Below are 6,807 nucleotides of genomic sequence, written 5' to 3' on the forward strand. Positions count from 1 at the left end.
TGCTAAGTGTCTATCTTGTATGTGCTTAACAACCCCTTGCATGGCCCTCCAAAGAAGCCTCTTATTTTTGCATGCATTGGCTGCATTTCAGTGATTATTTGGGCATATTTTGGCATGTTTTATTCACTGTTTTTGGCTGGTTTGATGAGTTCTCATACGCTTCATATACATGCCATGTAAACCATGCTTGCTAGCCAATGTTGCATGCTATTTTAGTCCATCATGTTAGCATCTTTTGGCCATGCTCTAAACTAGAAATATGCATGTTTTGGGACTGCCTTGGCTCTGTCTTTTGACTTCATGATCAAATAATGCTTGCTTTGTATACTTGTGGTTCAATACATGTGCCTAGCTTTGAATTTCGGGGCATATTTCATGCATCGGTGCCTTATTTCCATGTTTCAGGATCATCTAGCATCATGTTTCAGTACTGGAAATTACATGGTTGTATGCCATCTTTCATCCCTTGCCATGCTTTGGTAGAGTGGCATTTTATGTCTTAGGTTCGGTCCTCGATATACGTGCCCGTGTGCACGCATTTCGGTTGTCTCTTTTCCATCATATGGCCACTGATGTGAGTGTGGCTGAGGTCCACTCATATTGGTGTAAGTCCATCGTGCATTGTGTATGCCATTTCAATCCATAGCATTGCGTATGCTAGGTTGCATCTTAGAGTATTGTGTATGCCATGTTACATCACGCGCATTGTGTATGCCATTTTAGTACAGAGCATTGCGTATGCTAGGTTGCATGTTAGTCGCATTGTGCATGCCATTCCATTTGCATGGTGCTTGGAATAGGGTTTAGTCCCAGCATGGGAAACGAGGGGCGTTTCGTACTCCAAGTGACGAAACGTGCCTCGATTCTCGATCCCCGATGTTGTTGATTATTTATGATAGAATTGTCGGCTTCATATGTTCATACCCGCATTTATGTCGTATTAAAACGTGCAATTCGATCTCTCGGCCATCATGCATCGAGATGCGTGATTGGTGGCTCGAGAACCGAGAGCCACATTCCCTAGAGCATGTGCAATGACGGGGAGGAGTGGTCATGCACACATATGTTGAAAATACATTGCTTTCTCTCTTTCTTGCCTTTGTTGCAGAAAAACCAGAGTCCAGGGGCAGAAAGTGGTCGGCCGACCAGGTTTTCTAGTAGGTCGACCACCTTTTTTGGTTTTCACCATGAGGGGTGGTCAGCAGGTGTTTCCCAAGCCAAGGGTTGGTCGGCAGTCTTCCCCAGGTGGAGTTTCAGCCTCCTAAAGCTTTGTGTAAGTTTCTGAAATCAGCTGCAAACAATGGTGGGACAAGGCATCGCGATGGAATTTACCGACAAAGCGCATCGAGCATGCATGCATTCATTGTCATCCAAAACAGAGTCGGGGCAGTCCATTTGCATGCCAGTTTATAGCCTACTTAGCTAATTTGTTAATTAGTTAGTGATTGTGTAATAATTAGCTGTAATTATTATTCGGACTGTATTATTTATTCGGACCCTCCGAGCGAGGGCAATGTTATAATAAGTGTGCGTGCGTGTGATGTATGTCTTCCAACCCCACGTCTTTCTCCCTTTTATTTACCAGCTTATGATGGTTAGATTAGGGCATGTTTCAATTAGCATACAGTATGATAGCATGTTTACATTCATTTATCTATCTTGCATACACCGGGCTCGGCTCATCATACTAACTGCATTTGTATTTCAATTCCGAGTTGAATACTTGTTAGTTGTAGCATTTCACATGCCATCTTTAGAATAGCCGAGCCTATCTTAGCTGCATTTTGCATGTGTTGCATTAGGCATTTCTGTATAGTTAGGATCATGCATGGATTTCTAATTAGCTTCTGTTTTGGCTTGGAGTACCCGGTAAGTGGTTATGCTTTAGCATTCTTGCACGTGTGTGAGTGACTGCCATGATAGCATGCCTTACCATAAGGCTATATGCTTATATGATATAACTGCCCGAATGCCTGTGGATGAAGGTTGGGTTATTTGAATTGGAATAATGCATTGACTATGAGTTTTAAGCCCACTAGATAGTGGCAAAACTATCTTTTCTAAGCCCACCGGAGGGTGGCAAAATCTGCATTTCAAGCCTACTTGCGAGTAGCAAACCATTTTCAAAATAAACAAACATGAGATGTGTTGTTCCAATTCAGGCGATCCAGTCTATACTTATATGCTGTGCGCATCACATAGTAAATCTAGGCTAATAACCAGAATAAGAACGTATAATGTTTTCAAAACTAGATATCATGGTTAGTAGAGGCCGATCTTTGATCGGGCGAGCGAGGGTGCTCACGAAATGACCTTCCCCAATCGTACCCAAGTTCCCGAGCCGAGGCAACTTTGGTGATGACGGGCACGTGGCCTTAGGCAACGAGTCAGGGTTTCCTAAATTTCCCAAAATAAAATATTTAGGTGGCGACTCTGTATCTGGCAAAGCAGTCCATGTTTGGCACTACTTTAAAAAAATCTGTTTTCAAAAACGATTTGCCGGATTTGGACTTTTTGATGATTTCATCGGTCTTGCATTGCACTCTGCGAGATTAGATACAGGACCGTGATATTGAGTCCTGAACTGTAGTGAGCCCAATGAACAAAACGAGGGATTCCCCCCCAGGACGTTCGGGGACGTCTACAGGTCCGCTCGAGCGTCTCTTTTCCCGCTCGAACATACCTGATTCCAACACAGATTCCAAAACTTCAAACAGGTATAACTCTCTCATCTGGACTCCGTTTTAGGCTATTCTTATGTCCAAATTGAAGCCCTAGAAACAAGATTTCAAATGGTTCTAGCCTCACACCCAAATTCAAAGTGTAGAAAAAGAAAATGGCTAAAGAGTGATGGTTGATCGTAGAATGATTATCCGAATTAAAATTTTCTGTCCAATCTTACTTTACTATCATGTTACCACCTAATCAATACCCCAAAATAAAATAAGGAGGTTCCAAATACACTAATAAAAATGTCAAGGGCAATCTCACTTTCCACACTCGAGCGTCGCTTCTTACGCTCGAGTGCCCACAGACCAACAAAGCCGTTCGCTCAAGCGACCACTTCCACGCTTGAGCGAAAATTCAAAACTCTCAAAATTTTAGACCGTCTGCAAAAATGATGGAACCCTCTCAAGTCCACTCGAGCGTCAACTCCCCTGCTCGAGCGGAGGGAAAAATCCCAGATCGTTACAACACCTATCCGTGCGGGTTTTCGGTCTTTTACCTCGAACTCTCAGGCCAACTTATTCAATATCATCTACACCACCTATTAAGACTTACCAACATATTTATCCCAAAACCATTCCATGAAAACTTGTTTCTCAACATTCTTTTCTCAATGTAAGTTTTCAAATCAACTTTCAAAGTTTAATGTAATCAAATGAATTGATATGCCAATTTCACAAGATGAATATAAATACTTTTATTTCAATTCATCATCCAAGGAATAACACAATTTCCTCTTCTCAAGTATCCTCAACAATTAGTTATTTCAAGATTATTTCAACGTTTTGAACAATAATTTTCAAAATGAACAACAATTCTCATATTCCATGAAATTCATCATTTATATAAAATATAAATAAGAAAATTTCCAAACATCCATTTATTTTGACACACAAAATAAATATAATAATATCATTCATGAATTTTCATTCTCTTTTAAAAATCCCCAATTTCTAAGTTTTCTCACCAAAACTATACAACCCAAATCTTTTGAAAGAAAACTTTTCAAAATCATCTTTTTTTCAATCAACGAAGATCAAGACCCATAAGATCATTTTAAAAGAACAAGAGACAAACCCACTTTCAAAAATCGCTCAACTTCTTGAATCAATAATCAATTTTCAAAAGCTATCAAAGGATGATTTCGAAAATCATCTAGATCTTACAAGAATATATATAACTCAAAGAAAATCCTTACCTTAAGTTTGAAGAAGAATAGAGATGAAACCCCAAAATCAACGATTCCTAAACTCGATCTTCACCACACACAACGAAGTCCTCGAGATAATAACCCACTTTGATGAAGAAGTAATGACAAAACTCAAATGGATCTTGAGAAATCAAGGTTTTTGATCTAGTTTGTGTAGAGAAATGTAGAGAGAAGGGAGATGAAATGTTTTTAGAGAGAGAGATATACAAAAGTGATCTGAATTATCAGATTCACGAATTGATAAAACATGTTCCGCTCAAGCGTGGAAATCCCCGCTCGAGCATCGAATACACTTTCCTAGTACTTTTGCAGACAGGTCAAACTTCTGGAACCAAACATTCTCAGCTCGAAGTGTATAAACGACCGCTCGAGCGAACAAGCAACTTCGAATGCATTTTGCATTTTTGCTTCGGAGGCGCTGCCCCTCGACCTTGCCAGGACGCTGCCCTCGGACCCGCCAAGGGGTGCTGTCCCCTAGACCCCGCGAGCTGACCGGGCAGCTCGATCCTCGACATAGTCAGCGAAGTGGCAAAACATGAAAGAAACCCTACAACCCGATACAAACATGAGACATTAGCTGTTCCAAACACATCGCTATAACCCGATAACCAAAATAAGGGGAATACAAGGAACTAAGAAACGTAGCACCGTTCAAAATCATACCAACCCGAGCCCGGAACACCACAAAGAGACGGGTCAAAACCGGGATCGCTACAGTCTGCCTCACCCCCTCTCCCTGTTTATTCAAATTTCTTCATCATCATCAATAACAACAACAACAAAAAATGATCTAAACTTACATAATAATAATAATTAAAAAAAAATTAAAAAATCAAAAACAAATAGATCAATTTTTTGAACAAATCATAGCCTTATACTTGTACACACAGTGTGATTGAACACCAAACAAAGTTATGATACCAGATTGGAAAGACCAGAAGTTTTGCTATGAGACTGGATCTGTAAAAAACCAAATCATGACCTTGTTCAAAGCAATTTCAATCATCAGAGGCTCTATAGACTCTCTTTCTCTCTATATATATATATATAGAGATCTCTCTCTCTCTCTCTCTCTATATATATATATATATAGAGAGAGAGAGAGAGAGAGAAACACCCTCTTTAGGTTTCCAATCAGAACCAAAATTGTGTAGTACTAGTGAATCCATACAGATCAAGATCCATAGAAGTATAACCTTTTTTTAAAAAAAAAACACTCTAATTGAGAAGGGATTTTAGAGAGAGAAAGCATATACATATATATATATATACAAAGAGAAAAACCTAAGCTTGGTGGTGGCAGGATCACCATTAGGGCGGTGCGGAGAGATATGGAGACAGGGTGGCGATCCACTAGTGGAGGACGAGGATGAGTCGAGATGGAGGGAAATGAAGGAGATCTGATCTCAAATTTGATCGAAAAAATGCGGAGGAAGATCGCGGTAACGACGGTAGTGGCTGTGTCGGTTGTGCTGTCGCAGCGGATGTGCTACGACGAGACAGAGAAAAGAAAGAAAGATAAATGAGAGAAATGATAGGGTTGTGGTACAGAACTCGTTTGGGGTTAGTGTTTTGGCAGCAGACTTCCAGGCGCTATACTCCATAGTGGCGATGGCGACGGAGACGACAAGGCCTGTGTGGGATGTAGAGGAGGGAGGGAGAGAGAGAGAGAGAGAGAGAGAGAGAGAGAGAGAGAGAGATGAGTGTAAATGGTACCGTGCATATGATATATTTAAGGAAAGGTATTTTTGTCAATTTATTTGAGGTTGCTTTTTGGACAGAGTATTTGAGCATTTGAACCTTTGGCTAAATAAAATTGAAATTTGAATTTATGAACCGAATGTCCGCTTTCCAAACCATGCTTAATTTATTTAATATTTTTTTTAAAAAAATAGATAAAAAGTAATTATTGGTCTACACTATGAGACTCACTACTTTTGTGTTACAACTGATGATGTAACCTATAAATAGAAATGAGGAATGCTCCAGCAACATTGGCCTTGTTTGGGAAGAACTATTTGGACTAAAATAGCTAATAAAAACAAAATAGGTTAAAATAGTCAATAAGACAAAATGTCACATCTAATCCATAATCATTTCATTTTTTTCTTTTATAACTATCAAATCAACTATAAAAAATTAATTATCTTTTGAAAAACAACTTTGGGGAACATTCAATTTTAATAATTTTTTGACTTTTTATAAAAATACATGTAAAAAAGTTAAAAAAATAATGTGGCAACTTATAATAATTTTTTAATTTTTTAACTAAAATATATTATCCTTAAACGAGATCTAAAATAATTAAGAAAAACAATTAAAATACCCAGGTTGCGTTTGGTAGAGTTTTCTACATATGATTTGAGAATGGAGTTGTATTTTGAGTTTATAAGTTTTAGAATTATGATTTGAGTGTGAAAAATTTATTTGGTGAATGAGTTTTGGAATGAGTTTTGAATTGAGTGGGGAATTTTTGATGTGTCATGTGATATTTGATACAAAAGTTTACAACTTATAACCAAACACACAACTCAAAATTCTATTCAAAACTCATAAAAAATTTTAAAAAATTTCAAAATTTTTTTATTTAAAATATAAAAAATACCACGTGCCAACTGCCAAAAAAAAAAAAAAGCACTGCTCTGGTCAATCGGCTGGACGTCCAGGGGACGACCGGTTAATTCAAATTTTCCTGCCTTGCAAAGAGTTTTTAAAAGTGAGTGTAAAATTAATTTTTGAAAATACTAAACAAACACCACACTCAAAAGTAAGTATAAAATTATATTTTGAAAACTCCACCAAACGGAGTCCTAATTTCTCCCCAAATTTCTCCGAATGAGGCGATTGAATAATTTCTCCCTAGGAATAAC

Source organism: Camellia sinensis, chromosome 15 (genome assembly GCF_055761805.1).
Source record: "Camellia sinensis isolate YWXY chromosome 15, ASM5576180v1, whole genome shotgun sequence".
NCBI lineage: Eukaryota > Viridiplantae > Streptophyta > Magnoliopsida > Ericales > Theaceae > Camellia > Camellia sinensis.